The following is a 15,296-nucleotide window of genomic DNA, read 5'->3' as shown; positions in this document are numbered from 1 at the left end:
AAGCTAAGTAACTTTCCACCTCTCGCACAAAGCTATCATTAAACCACTCTCTAAAAAGTGTAGTTGTTACCCAGGCTTTTTTTTTTTTATGGATGTCCAATAAACTGGAAGATGTTCTTTATTCTTTTCCTTCAAAGCAAGTGGATTCTGCGATTTACATACGAGCATCGGTTTGATAATGTGTCCACTAGCGTTTGCACAAAACAAAAGAGTAAGCCTACCTTTGGAAGCTTTGAATGCAGGAGCAGATTTTTCATTTTGTGTTAAGCATGTTCTGGCTGCTATTCTCTTCCAAAACAACCCAGTTTCATCTGCATTAAACACCTGTTCGCAAACATACTTTGTCCATAATTAATTTTTTTAATTCATACGGGAAATTTCTGCAGCCACGAATTTGTTATTTTGGTTTTTTTTTAGGAGCATTAGCAACTAAGGCCATATTGCTCCAGGATATGCGGTGGTCATTCCCTGACCTTTCCGCTTCCTCCGTATTTGGTGGTGACGGGCTCGATCCCCGGTCTAATCAAGAAGTGTGTGCTACGCACTGCTGCTGCAGCCACGAAATCCACTGATGCAGACTCACCTACAAGTTTCACCTTATGAAGGCCATACCTTTCAAACCAGCTTTTGCTAGCTAAAAAAACTTATCCTGTGTTAGAGTAAAAGAATTTAAAACTATAAAATATAGTTTTGAAAATGAGATATAACCAAAACGATGCCAATTTAATTAATTAATTTAACTACTTTGGTAGATAGCTATGTTAAAATGATGAATTTGTACTAACCTACATGTTATTCATTCTACCTTGTAGCATGAGGCTTTTGCCCTTAAATATTTTATAGTCTTTATCACTGCACACCATCAGGCATCTCTCATATTGTGAAGTTATACTTCACAACTGGGTTGTCACTATTACAACAGCGCCTCCGTAGCCAGGTGGGAAGGAGCAGCAGTGCATAGCACCCGCTTCTTGATTAGACCGGAGTTCGAGCCCGTCACCACCAAATACGGAGGATGCGGAAAGGTCAGGGAATGACCACCGCATATCCCGGGGCAATATGGCCTTAGCTGCTAATGCTCCTAAATAACAAACAACAACAACAACAACAACAACAACTATTACAACACCAGGGTACTTGCCCACCCACTGAAGAGAAGCCAACAAGCTTTGAAATGGGTGCCATCTGGGTGGTGGTATCCGCTGAGAATAAATAACAGTAGTCTTCTCCACTGGTGAAGTGTTATTTATTCGAGGTAGTACAATACCATGGCAACTCATTGTGAAGGCATTCACAATACGAGATATAACTAAAACGATGCCAATTTAATTAATTAATTTAACTACTTTGGTAGATAGCTATGTTAAAATGATGGCTTTGCACTAACCTACATGTTAGTACAAGAATTTTTAATTAAAATTCAGAAAGAGAAAAACACAGACTTCGAGTGTATTTACAAACTGAATAGCTTATTGATAGTTACCAGGAAGTGGAAAAGAGGATTTCCAATATAGTGTGTGTGTGTGTGGTATGGGTGTTTATTGGCGCATTAGCTGCTATGGCTGTAGTGCACCTATTCGTAGGAATATTAAAAAATAATCCAGTTTAAATTAGTTTCAGTTCTGTAGCCTATTTATAAAAGATGATACACTCCAATTTGTTTTATAAAGCAGAAAAGTTTGTTAACATTTGCGTCCTCTCCAATGATATGATGTAATGTCAATGGTTCTGAACGATTAGCCCGATTTTGAAGTATTGCAGCTCGATGTTGTTGATACTGCGGACAGTCAATCAGAATGTGTTTGACTGTTAGATATTCTGAGCAGTGTGGACACTGAGGAGGATCATCGCCCATTAGTAGATGGAGGTGAGTCAGATGGGTGTGTCCTATTCTCATTCGTGTGAGTACCACTTCTTCCCGCCGCACTGTCTGATTGCTGGAGCGCCAGAGCTTTGGGTATTGTTTCAACTGGAAAAGTTTGTTATTGGTTTGGTTATGCCATAATTCTGTCCACTGTGCATGGCATGCTGCTTGAATTAAGATATTATAATTGGGCGCTGGAATAGGGATAGAAGTTTGGTATGAACTTGGACTTTTGGCAGATATATCAGCCATTTCATTCCCTTTTATGCCTGAATGTGCTGGAATCCAGCAAAACTTCACTAGTTGTTGACGATCATAAATCTGCAATAACAAACTCCTGATTTTCATTACAATATGGTGATTCTTTTGAGATGTATTCTGCGTTGCTTTAATTGAGCTGAGAGAGAGTCAGTATAAACTATATATTTTGCAGATGGATGTAGAGTCAAATTTTCTAGAGCTAACTGTATTGCATACAGTTCTGCTGAAAAGTTGCTATACTCAGGTGGAAGAGAAGCTGATATGATAGCAGAGGGAAACACTGCTGCTGCTCCAACAGTTGACAGAGATTTAGAACCATCTGTATATATCGGTAAGAAGTCGGCATAGGTTTGAATATGGCTAGCATGGAGTTGTTGCACAGTCACTGCCGGTACGCATTTCTTCCCCATTGAAGAAAATAGGTATCAGAGGTCAGGTGAGGAAAGGTGGTCCATGGTGGATGAGAGTAATTCTTTATCTGTTGCCTATTGTGGAGAGGAACATTCCAGTTCTGTGATATTTCAAGGAGCCGTAGGCCAGCCGGTTGGATTTTACTTGGTTTATTTCTATAGAGATTAACTAGTGGTTGATTAAAAAGGTATGGCTGAATAGGATGCAAAAGGCAAGTCTGTATTTTGGCTGCATATTTAAGTAGTAATATTTTTCTACGAAGATTCAAAGGGGGCTCATTAGCTTCAATATATAGACTCTGAGTTGGAGATGTCCTGTATGCACCAATTGCAATCCGCAATGCATTATGTTGAATAGGATCCAGCCAGCGTAGCACACTCCTTCGGGCAGAATCATAAACTGGAGCACCATAGTCTAAACGGGATCTAATCAGTGCTCTATATAAGAGCAGCAAAGTTGTACGATCTGCTCCCCAAGAGAGGGCAGATAAAGCTCTTAGCATGTTGATCTTTTTAAGACACGCAGTACGTATTAATTTAACATGATCTAAGAAGTTGAGCTTACTGTCCAGGATTAGTCCCAAGAATTTCATATTGCTGGCAATCGGAATGGTGGAATTCGAAATCCAAAGTTCAGGATCTGCATGCAATTTGCGTTGACAGCAAAAGTGGATCGCAACTGTTTTCTGTGGGGAAAGACGATATCCATTGAGCTCAGCCCACTTTTGAACTTTATTGAGGGACATCTGCAATTGCCTTTCGATAGATCTCATGTTCTGAGAATGGCAAGAAATAGCGAGATCGTCAGCGTAAAGGTAAGCCTCTACAGTATTTGGGAGTACTTTTGTAATGGAATCAATTTTAAGGGCAAACAAGGTTGCACTCAAAACTGATCCTTGGGGTACTCCTTCTTCCTGCGAGAATGTAGCAGAAAAGGAATTTTGATATCTCACCTGGAAAGATCGGCTCTTGAGGAAGTTCCTAATAAATATGGGTAGATTGCCTCGTAGACCAATATTATATAGGTCACTGAGAATGCCATACCGCCAGGTAGTATCAAATGCCTTCTCTATATCAATGGAAGACCATGACAAGGTGTTCGTTTTTCACAAAGGCATTGCGAATTTCATATTCCGCCTTGATCATCAGATCTAGGGATGACCTGTTTTTGCGAAAGCCATGTTGACAATTACTCAGTAGATGTTGAGTTTCAATGATCCAAGTGAGTCGACTATGGATCATTTTTTCAAGAATTTTACCAAGGCAACTTGACAGAGATATTGGTCTGTAACTATTAGAACTGGAGGGATCTTTTCCAGGTTTCAAAAACGCAAAACCTGTAGCGTGGTGCCAAGAGGTTGGATAAATATTTTCCAGGAAGATCCGGTTAAAAAAGATTAGAATCAGTTGTAAGTTTTTCTCATCGAGATGCTGTAGCATGACATAATAGATGCCATCTGGCCCAGAGGCACTGTTTCGTGTTGTTCTGATGGCCTGTAAAAATTCACAATATTGCAGAGGCTGATTATATGGAAGTGACAGTGAGGTTCGAAAGTTGATAGGTCTCTGTTCGTTGGCAGTCTTAATTTTCTGGAATTTTGGAGTGTAGTTTGATGCAGCCAATATTTCAGCAAAAGTTTTGCCCAAGGCATTGGCTATATCTAGAGGAGCAGAGAGTTCTTGCCCATTGCAGGAGAGAATTGGGGAAGGAACAGTTGGAAACTTCCCAGAAAGCTGCCTAATTTTTTTCCATATTAGTATGGAGTCAGTGTTCCTATTGATAGTTGATGCGAACCTAGTCCAAGAATCTTTCTTGGCCTGCTTTTGAATGTAACGCGCCTTTGCCCTTAGTTTCTTGTAGCTAATTAAATTAGCTGTGGTTGGAGATCGACGGAATAAATTAAATGCTTTATTTTTTTCCTTCTTTGCTTTTGTGCAGTCTTCGTTCCACCAGTAGTTGAAATGCCATCAGGACGGGGGATTTGATAACGGAGTTGAGTACTTAGTTGCAACTAAAAGGCGGGATGTAATATAATCAGTAACTTCATCTATGGGCTTTAGTTGAATAGTTTTTTTGTCAAGAGTGATTGCTGACTGAAATTTGGCCCAATTGGCTTTAGAGAATTTCCATTTCCTGCAGGGGTGTTGTAATTGTGGTTGGGTAGTCAACAGATTACAAACAACTGGAAAATGATCACTGCCCATGGGATCATCCAGGGTGGACCATTGCATAGCTGAAAACAGTATCGGGGAGCAAATCGATAGGTCAATGGCAGAAGTCTGTCCATTGGGTAACTGTATATGGGTGTGCGAACCACTGTTAAGAAGAGTGATATTTTCTTTTTCCAGTAAAGTTTCAATCAGTCGGCCACGTCTGTCTAATTTAGATGAACCCCATAAAGGATGGTGGCCATTGAAATCCCCTAGCAGGCATTAGGGGAGGGTAGCTGCAATAAAAGTTCTTTAAGATCATTATAAGAGTAAGCATGATTTGGTGGGAGATAAACTGAGACTAGAGTTAATGCAGTTTGAGTAATCAGACGCACAGCGACAGCTTCGATTTGGGTTTGGAGAGTAATTTGCTTAGCTGGAATCCTTGTATTAATTAAAATAGCTACACCACCTCGAGCAGAATTGGATGTATTCCGATCTTGTCTATAGACTGAGTAGTTTTTGATGGAAATGGAAATTTGAGGAGTTAAATAGGTTTCTTGCAGGCAGAAACCAACTGGAGAGTAGCGATTAATTAAATAACGGATGTCGTTAATGTTTCCACGAAAGCCTCTGCAATTCCATTGCAAGATGTTAGACATTATTTGAATTTAGAGGAAGAAGCTGTACCTGACGTGGCTGTCTTATGGCGTTCTGGCTTTGGTTTGTCTCTTTTCGGAAAGGAAGGGCGACCAGTGTCCATCTCTTCTTCAGCAAATATTTCCAGAATTGGATCTTCCTGTTTGGACGGATACTCTGCCTCCATCAATTTGTCTTGGATAATCTTTTTCGAAGTCGAACTATCATTATTTGTAGTGGCATTCACTGGCGGAGATTGAGATTTTGCTGGTATTGTGAGAGGCGTATTATTTGCTTGGTCTGAGTGCTTAACGGCACTGGACTGTTGCTGAGAGAGGACAGCCCGAGCCCAATCAGAGATGGAAGTGTTTGAAGGAACGGTAACATCGGTTTGTGTGGCAATGGTTTGATATTTTTTTGTAATATTGGCATAGGTACGGTTAGGTATATTCAGTGCAATTAATTTTCTAGCCTCCTGATAACTAACTCTGTTTTCAACTTTATATTTCACAATTTTCTTCTCTGTTTTCCACCTCTCACATGTCTTAGAGTAGGCCGAATGGTTGCCTTTGCAGTTGGGACAGATCATTTCTTTCACCGAACAATCACTTTGAATGTGATCGGAGGATCCACAGTTGGGACAAACTGGGTTGCTTCTGCATGTTGTTTGAGAGTGGCCATACTTCTGGCATTTATAACATCTCAACGGATTGGGTATGAAAGGACGAGTGCGGCAAAGTAGATATCCAGCTTTTATTGATGTGGGTAGGCTTGGACTGTTGAATGTAAGAATGATATTTCTGGTAGGTGTGAGAATATTGTCTTTTTTTATCATAATTCTTTTTACAGCAATTACATTTTGTTCCTGAAGCTCTTCTTTAATTTCTTCCTCCATCACATTCATCAGGTCCCAACTAGATATTACACCCTTTGATGTATTTAGGGTTGCATGTGGAGTTACTTTCACTGGAATACCAGCGAAAGTTGTCTTTTTTAGTAATTTTTCAGAGTGTCTGCCATTTATAGTTTCAATAAGTAAGTCCCCTGATTGCAGTCTCTTAACCGTCTTGGGAGACTCTGCAATACTTTCCAGGTGTTTTTGGATTAAAAAAGGGGATAGCTTACTGAGAGGCTGGTCAGATAGCGAGTGCATAATTAAGAATGCAGGTAAGTCTGTCGCCGAGGGATTGGTTTTCAACCTCTTTGCTTGCGACGAATCATGGTCATTTTCTGTGTTTGGCCGACAGCTTGACGGCTCTAAAGTTGGAAACATACTTTGATCCATGTTGGCTCCTCTTAGCTCCTGGCAGATGAACTTTTCTGCCAAGGTTACCGGCCCCGCCACAGGGAGGCAGGAGCAGTGCCTGGTGTGACCAAGCGAAAAGTAGTAAGTGGTTAGTAGTAAACTAGAAGAAATAAAGAAAGGTGCCTTTCCTTTCTTCCTCTGTACAAGTGTTTTTGTAAAAAGAGCTGTTTTTAAATGAATAGATTTATTAACGTGAAGAATGCAAAATAACTATAAATCACTTTTGAGAAATCGCAGTAATAGCACAGAGAAATCGCTCAGTCACAATCGCTTGGCACCCGGGGCCATTTCCAATATAGAGGCACATTGAGTTAACTGAATAAAGTTGCAGCTGATGTCACTGTTTTTGATCTGCTGCAATTTTATTGATTCTTCTGAGAGGGGTTCTAAACTGAAATATACATGTGCATGCATGCACAGTCCATCAGCAGGTATTGAGGTGTCTTTCTACTGAGAAGTAATAATTAATTCCAGGTCACGTGACAGGTAGTTAGCAGTATTGGTTAAAAGGATGATATAAAAGGCATGCACGGTCAATAATAGTCGGATGGATGAAACAAGGACCTAGATATGTACAGAGGAGATGTGATGATAGGTTTCTGTGCTCTTTTGCCAGAAAGAGCCAAACAAAATCATTTTGTCTCATCTTGCCTCATCATTTCCTCCCCTCATATAATGGTCATCCATGGCTAAATTAGCAATGATTCTTCTTCTTCTTCTTCCAGTCACATAGCTCCCTGAGGAGCTGTTGTGGCCACCAACAAATTCCTCCAACTGCATCAATCGTGTGCTATACGAGCAGCATCGCAGTGTCATGCCCAGAAATTCACTGATCCCATCCTTCCAGCTAGTTGCAGGTCTTCCTCTGCACCTCTTCCTCTCGGTTTTTTCCTTCCATTTTATTCTTCAACAGAAAGTTTTCCCTTCTTACTATATGACCAAAAAACTTGAGTTTTTTTTTTTTTTGTTGATGCTATGAAGAAGAATTTTAGGTCTGCCAATTTTATTCAATACCCACTCATTTGTTCTTCGATCCAAGTAAGAAATATGCAGTATTCTCCTGTAACACTACATTTCAAATGCCTCAATTTTCTTCCTGTCAACTCTTTTCAGATTACATCCTTCACATCCATAAGTGGCAACTGGAAAAATTAACAAACAAATTAACAAGATTATCACCAATCACCATAATTTTAGTTTTACGAACATTCAGAAACAATCATTTTTTTTCTTACTTGCTTCACATACTCTCCTCAGAGTTTCTTTAAGATGATCCTTAGAATTACAAATTAGCACAGTATCGTCTGCATAACGAAGGTTGTTTATCTTCAGTCAGTGGTGTAGCTACCATGTAGGCAGGCAAGGCAATTGCCTTCGAGCCCAGCGTCTTTGGCTGTCTAGTGTTTTTTGCAGTTTTCATTAATTAAGTAGGTGCCTGAACATGTTCTTTGCTTCCGGGCCCGAAAAATGCTAGCTACACTACTGTCTTCAGTCCTCCAATATTGATGCCAGTCTCTAAATCTTCCAAAGCTTCAAGCATGATATCTTCGGCATAAAGATTAAACAGGTGAGGTGACAAAATACAGCTCTGCCTGACACCGTTACCTATTGTGAAAAAGTCCGTGTTTCCCATGTTCATTCTTACAGTTTCTGTTCTGGGTACAGTAGCTTAATAAGCTGAATTATGTGGATTGGAAAACCCATAATATCATCGTTTCCCATAATTTCTCATGTTGAACACAATCAGATGCTTTTGCATAATCTGTAAAAACACAAAACAAATGGAACATTGAATTCTTTGCATTTTTCTATAATCAGTCATAGGCTTAAGATCTGATCTCTGGTTCCTCTACCCCTTCTGAAACCTGCTTGCTCTTCTGGCATTTCTTCTTCAAGTTTTCTTGAGATTCTGTCCAATATGATTTAAAAAGAATCTTGCTAGCCTGAGAAATTAGGCTAATAGTCCTGTAATTTGAGCAAATTTTCAGATCTCCTTTTTTTTTGGTAAGGGGATGAAAATTGATTTCTTCCCATCTGATGGCCACCGTCCTGTTTCCCAAATTTTTACAATCATTTTATGAAAAAACTTAGCGCCATTCACACCTGTAGCTTTAATCAATTCCGCTGGTATTTCATCAGTTCCAGGTAACTTGCCACACGTTAGTTCTCTGATGGCTTTTCGACTTCTTCCTTCAGTAGAACTGGTTCAAGATCACACTCTTGAAAAGGGGGTGGCAGATCATTAGTGCCAGCAGGTGCTCAGAAGAGCTGCTCACAGTATTCTTTCCACTTTCCTTTGATTGTGTTCTCCTCTGTTAAAATTTCCCCTTTGGAGTCCTTAATTACATTAAGTTTTGGTCGGAACTTTTGTCTTAAGGAATGATAGCCATGGCTAAATTAGCACTTATTGAAGAGCCTAAAACAATAGCACTTATTGAAGAGCCTATAACTGCATCATGAACCTGAAGACAGAGAGTAGCATGATTATTCATCCAAAATCAGGTATATACCACCATTAATGCCCCCATACAAAATACTGACAGTTGAAACAAACAGTAAGAGGAAATCAGGACAGCACCATTAATGAACCAGCCTCACATTTTTCAGAACTGGGACAAGTGTACCACCATCAACAAAATACTTCACAGAATGGGTTACCATGGCCATGCAGCTTCTTGTAAGTTGAAGCCACCTCACAGCAATAGCCACCTCATAACTGCCTAGCCTACTGCACAGAATGGAAGCAATGGGTATTACAACAATGGCATGATATGGAGTGATGAATCATACTGCAGTGCAGCCATCACATGGATCTACCTGAATGTGTTATCTGCTCAAAACTCTCATATCTTCACATACCAAACAGCAAAGTTTGGTATGATGTGAAGATATGAGATTTTTTATAGTGTGGACATTGTCCACTGGTTTTCATTCTTAAAACATGAATTCTGCTATCTGATGTGTGAAAAACATTACCTTACATGCATTTGTCAGTTTGTTGGAGAGGGGGTTATATTTGTAAGAATATGATAACACTATTGCACTGACCATGTCACAGGGCATAGTCATTGCAACAATGGTTTGAGGAGAACCGTAAAAACATCCTGTTATTTCTAGCATAAGCCCAGATCTGAATACAGATGAACAGCTTTGAAATGTTTTGGAACAACTGAGAGCCAGAAAAAGATGTTCTAGTTCAAGTAGAGAATGGGAAACATCTTGTTCTGTACTTGAACGAGAGAATGAGATGTTGCTATTACACCCCAAGGGAGTAGTCATACTCAGTATTAAAATTTTATTTTTCTAACAAGATGTTTTTTCATTTAGTCTCCCAGTACATGTTGGAGGACAGTGTGTATGTAGTACAGCTGTAGGATCTAATAGTTTTCAAAATGCCACAGCATGGCACTGCTAGTAGTAGTGGGAGTTCCATTGTTGCATTGCATATTCTATTCAATCTGTGCCATTTATTTATGGATAATTGGATATTCATATTTCATTGTTAAAATATATACTGTATGAAAATATGATCAGCAGTTCAGATTGATGTTTCAGTAAGACGTTTATTATGGCAAGACATAGTTAACATATAATAATTTAATTTTGATGGTAATGCTTTTCACTGTAGTTTATAATGTATGCTTGAAATTTGTTAAACTACACATTCATCTTGTACACCAGAATGCAGTTCAGCAAAGTCCATTAAGATCAAGGGCCTGAATGTCACACTGAAGTCTTTACAGGAATTTGCACATGGATTTGCATTTTCACTTGTGGAATGCTGTGGTTATATTGCACATGATTTCAGGTGGAATCTTGATTGTAATATGTGTGGCAATGTCACACAAAGGTGAAGTAGTAGCACTAAAAGTGATTACTGTTATAGTAAGAAAAAAATAATCTGGCCACTATATATACATGCCTCGTAACAAATTATTTAAAGTATCTGGCTTTTCATTCAAAACTTCCAGAAACTCAAAAGTAGCTCAAGGTAATCTCACTTTACATTTACACAGTGGAACAAGTGAGGAAAGGTAAATCCAATGAATGCCCTTTAGCCTCTCTCTATCCGTTGTTCATACAATTAAAAAAAAAACGTGCATACCCTGTATGCATGAAAGATGTTTTATGTGAAAACATCTTTGACAAAAATCACACAGGCACTCACAATTTTTATATATGCATTTTTAAAGAACCATTTTAAAATCAAATAGCTAGAACCAAAGTTATAAATGATGTAACGTTTTATACACAAGCCCGCTACTTACTCTATCATCATTTAGGAAGTAGTGGGTATGAGCATAAGCTCACACCTGCTACTTCCTAAGTGACATGCATATTTCCTAAATTTTGTTCGCAATTTCATTACCAATTGGTTTTCCTTCAGTCCAAAATGATGTAATGTTTTATGTTCATGCCTGCTACTTACTCTACCAAATCGTTAGTGACTGCATTCGCATCATTCAGGAAGTGACATAATTTGCATCATTTCCATTTCACATTTTCATAACATATTGGCTTTACTTTAGTACAAAATTTAGTAGGTGCCACCAAAGGTGTTTTCTCGTCAACAAGACAAGACAGCTTGCTCGAATTCATCTATGATAGGAAGGAACACTCAGTTCTCTCAATTGCCTAACCAATGGGTGCACAAAGCCGACCTCTCTGACACTGTTACACAGCATTGCCAAATCTTGCTGATATCTGAGACTTGGTTAGCCATTAACGAGAGTGTCAGTATCCCGAACTTCGAATGCATGGTTCAGTTCAAGCGTGAAACCAAACGGACAGCCGAGGCTGCAATATATTTCAACAAGATGGACGAGGTACACATTGATACACCATACTTAGATGTCATCTATCGACAAACGACAGTCAGTGTTTGGCCCATTGGCAATATATGTACAGTGGAATGCTTGTTATCCAACTGTGGGTAATCAAATCTTGCTGCTATCTGAGACAGATACCATGGCTGCCTATATCTCTCCTAACAGTGATTACATAAGCATTAGTAGAGGCATATGATGCAAGAAAGCAAGCTTATTCAGCATCAGCCAAAAAAAAAAAAAAAAAACACACCACTCCCATTTCACCCCTCCGTTCGCTCGAAATACCTGTCCAGTTGAGCCTTAAATTTGTTTAGGCTATCAACTTCAACAACAAGTGATGGAAGTCGGTTCCACCAACCAACCACCTGCTGGCCAAAGGCAAATTTCCGCACATCTATCCGACATCCATCCTTCCTCAATTTGAATTTATGCCCTCTGAGCTGATTATTCTGAGCAAGATGAAGAATCCCATTGGCATTGAGCATGCTCAAACCATTCAAAGCCTTATACACCTCTATCAGATCACCTCGCCGGTGCCTAGTCTCCACACTCTGTAATTTGCAAAACTTAAGCCTTTCTTCGTAAGAGCAACCCTTTGTTCCATTCACTAATCTTGTTGCCCTTCTCTGTACCCGTTCCAGCAGCTCTACATCCTTCTTGAAATGAGGCCTCCAGACCTGTATACAGTACTCAAGATGTGGCCTAACCATTGCCTTATACAAGGGAATAATCACCTCCTTATCCCTGCTAGAAAAATTCCTGTATATCATTGACAAGACACCATGAGCTACTCTTGAAGCTCGTCTGCACTGCTCAGAGAACTTCATATCTGCCTGCACAATTACCCCCAGGTCCTTTTCATTCTCCACCACTGTCAGTGTAGTACCGCAGAGTTGATACGTTGCTCTGGGGTTACTGTTTCCCATATGTAGTACTTTACATTTGTCAATGTTAAACTTCATTTGCCACCTCTCAGCCCATCTGTTCAACCTTTCCAGATCCTGTTGCAGCAGCATAGCGTCAGTGGTGTCCTTAACAACCCTGCCAACCTTTGTATCATCTGCAAACTTGGACATTAAAATTGATATCCCATCATCAATATCATTCATAAACACCGAAAACAACAACGGACCCAACACTGAACCCCGAGGAACTCCACTAATAACATTAGTCCACGTTGAGCAGTGTCCATTGATTACCACTCTCTGTCTTCTGCCACAACCATCCCCTTATCCATAGCAGCAATTTGCCTCCAATGCCACACTGCTCCAACTTGTGCAGCAGTCTTCCATGTGCAACAGTATCAAAAGCCTTTCTAAGATCCAAATATATAATATCAAAGTTATTCCCTGCATCCAGTTCTTTTGTGACTACATCATAGTATCCAATCAAATTGGTCAGGCAAGACCTGCCCTTAACAAAACCATGCTGCGTCTGAGCTATAACTGAATTCTTGTCTAGATGATCCTGCAGTGCTTCTTTAACCAGTGCCTCCATTAATTAACCTGGAACAGAAGTTAAACTAACAGGTCTATAATTACTTGTGTCAGCCTTTGATCCTCCTTTGTGAATTGGGGTTACATTTGCACATCTCCAGTCTATGGGTACCTCCCCTGAGTCCAAAGAAGCTCTCATAATTATGGCTAGGGGTTTGCTTACTTCCTTTGCTGCCTCCTTTAATATAACTGGATAGATCCCATCCACCCCAGGTGCCTTTTTTATTTTTATCCTCAACAATCTCTCCTCCACTTTCCTCTCAGTTATTACAAAATCATCCAGCTCACTGCCAATGTTTACTTTACCTACGTCATTCTCCTTCCTGAATAACTCCTCATGCGTGAATGTAGATGCAAAATACTCATTTAGATTGTTAGCCACCTGAGCAGGATCCTCAAATGTTGAACCATCAATATCCAGTGGACCAATCTGATTCATCCCTTTCCTTCTTGAGTTTAAATAGGTAAAGAACTCTTTTCTGTTTTTCTTTGCATCCTTTGCCAAGGATTTTTCGTAGTCTGCCTTTGCCTGCCTAATCTCCTTTGTGACTTGGTTACAGACCAACTTATATCTATCATAGGCTTCCATGTCACCCATTAATTTGTATGTATCCCATGCATTTTTCTTCTCTGCCACATGTCTCATTAGTTCATCTGACAACCATTTAGGGCTAAACCTTGAACAATATTTCTTAGTTGGTATTATTATTATTATTATTATTAGCCATATGATGCAAGGAAGCCTGAGGCTTATGCTGCACCAGGAAAAAAAAAAGCTCCCGAGTTACCCTGAGAGAGAGAGAGAGAGAGAGAGAGAGAGAGAGAGAGAGAGAGAGAGAGAGAGAGAGAGAGAGAGAGAGAGAGAGAGAGAGAGAGAGAGAGTGTCAAAAGTAGAAGGGAATCACCAAGAAAGAGAAGAATGATGATATCCAGCTCAGGACCCTGGGTGTGCCAAGCCCATACTCACCAGATGTGAGCCCCCGGGGTTAAAGCCTGGTAGCCTCCAAGATTAGTTCCTTGAATGCTTCCCATTTTGAGTTTGCTGTTGGTAACATCATCAGTTGGTCCCACTTTATAGAATTTCAATACTATCTCAGACCATCATAGTCGCCTTTACGAAAACAAAAACCCTTCCCTTTACCTCTGATGGTAGTTACCTCCTTGAGTAAATCCCACTTCAACACACTGTGATCACTGCCACCTAGTGGTTCATTTATCTGCAGATTCTTAATGCATGAAGAATCACTACTGATAATCAGATCAAGAGTATTGCTCCCTCTTGTTGCCTCACGAACATGCTGATGTAGAAAACAATCATCCAATAAATCCACAAAAGCCTTGCTAGTGTGCGAGTGACCAACCCACAAATTCCAGTCAATATCTGGGAAATTAAAATCCCCCATAATAAGACTCTCTGATTTACTGGCCCACTCTATTTCCCTGTACAATATCTTATTATACTCATCAGAGTCATTAGGCCTATAGCACACTCCTACTCTCAATTTTGATTTCCCTATGCTTATGTCACACCAAACTGACTCGACGCTGCCCTGTCCATCGATGTCGACTGGCTTCACTTCCTTGGACTTTATGTGTTTCTTAACTAATAGCATAACCCCTCCTCCCCTCCTGTCCTGTCTATCCTTTCTATACACATTGTATTCCCCAAATTCCAGTTCCGCATTCCTTATATCTGTGTGACACCACATCTCTGATATCCCAACAATATCTGCCTTTGATGTTTTGAGCAATACCTCAAATTCATCAAATTTGAGGTATTGCTCAAATACTCCTAGCATTGGTGTACACGCAGGTATACATGCACCTGTTTCTATTCTTGGCTACCCTAACACAACCCATGTGTTTACTTGTACCGCAATGATTCCCAGCAGTCTCTGAAATATCCTGCATCTTGTTTTTCAGGCTTCTGCTCATTTCAATAGAAGCAGTGCAAGAATCACTTCCACCTCTGCCAGTGGCTACTGTTAATCTATTAGTCCTTGTATCCCCACCAACTAGCAGTTTTCCGACCCACCTAACTCTGCCTCGACAGCATCAGAAAAAATTCTTGCACCCTTTCTATTTAAGTGTATCCCATCCCTGTAGAAGCAATCTCTCCTGTTAACAAGTACAGTCCAGGCTGAAAAAAATCTACCCCTTGAGCCTTGCACAATCCCTCCAGGGCCGAATTGATCGACAAGGCTCTCATCATATACTCCCTCCTATCGGATTATATACGGGTTATAACTGATTTCATTCATTTTGTTTTGCTGCCAGACTTTTACCAGCATACTCATGATCATGAGTGACGATTTCAACATTAACTTCAAATTGGAAGAA

Source organism: Mastigoproctus giganteus, chromosome 1 (assembly GCF_048544385.1).
Source record: "Mastigoproctus giganteus isolate SK-2022 chromosome 1, ASM4854438v1, whole genome shotgun sequence".
NCBI classification, from domain to species: domain Eukaryota; kingdom Metazoa; phylum Arthropoda; class Arachnida; order Uropygi; family Thelyphonidae; genus Mastigoproctus; species Mastigoproctus giganteus.
The sequence above is the reverse complement of the archived record's forward strand: the minus strand, read 5'-3'. Positions refer to the sequence as shown.